Source organism: Frankliniella occidentalis, unplaced genomic scaffold (assembly GCF_000697945.3).
Source record: "Frankliniella occidentalis isolate FOCC.00 unplaced genomic scaffold, Focc_3.1 Scaffold127, whole genome shotgun sequence".
NCBI classification, from domain to species: Eukaryota; Metazoa; Arthropoda; class Insecta; order Thysanoptera; family Thripidae; genus Frankliniella; species Frankliniella occidentalis.
Window position 1 is genome coordinate 251157 of NW_026267254.1, and position 879 is coordinate 252035.

At 55.4% G+C, this 879-nt stretch overlaps 1 protein-coding gene across 2 annotated transcripts in view; it reads left to right on the forward strand.

The window, feature by feature from the left end:
* The window catches only part of LOC113211231 (neurogenic differentiation factor 4), a 19870-nt gene that overhangs the window by 10869 nt on the left and 8122 nt on the right, over positions 1–879 (forward strand). The window lies entirely within an intron of this gene.

Consider the following 879-nt stretch of genomic DNA (forward strand, 5'->3'; position numbering starts at 1 on the left):
GGAGCCGGTGAATGTCGCCTCTGCAGCGGAGAAAAATGTATTCGTAGCCTGCTGCGGGGCGGGGCGGGGACCGGCTGGGCTGGTTGCTTGGGTGTGCAGTTATAGCCGGAGGCACTTCATTTGCATACAGTGCAGTCGCCGCCGGGTCGCCGCCGCGTCGAATCCCTGAGCACGGCGATGAGGATGTGTTTTGGCCGCGGTCCCGGGGCGTGACCACCGCGGCACTCATCAGCGGCGCGGGCGCGACGGATGGCGGGGCCAACAAACGGCCCGGGCTTCATTAGCGGGCCCGCGACCCTTTTGGAAGTTAAAGAAGCACTTCTTATTGAGCGTCGTGGTCGTCGCAGCGGAAACTGTTTTGGCAGTTAATCTACTACTGCTTAGTGTATAATGCAGCAGATGGCATCCCGCGGTGGTGAAGCAAACGCGGAGACACACACACCTTTTCGGTTGCGGCTTGCCGTCGAAAATATAATGCCCCTCGAAAGGTCGAAATTATGCTCGGACTGGCAATGAGATGCATGCATAGTGTGTGACAAGCGCACTCTTCCCCTCTGCGCGAGCGCGAATAGCATTTCGGTTCGATTCTCCTCACAGACACACACACACACACACACACACACATGACCTTTTGTCGCGTCGTCGCTGCTCCTCGCGCCGTCTCGTTAGGAAAACACAGAGACAGCGTGCAGGAGGACGGCGTCGGTACAACAACACGAGATTATTTGCAATTCAGTCATAATTTTGCTAGCGCGGCGATCTCCTCTGCTCCCCACCGCCCTTTATCACTTATCACTCTACTGATAATACTTATTATTTAACTCTCACTTCCAATGGCTAGCTCTCGAGAAGAATTTTTCTTCTCTAGCCAGGGGTGAA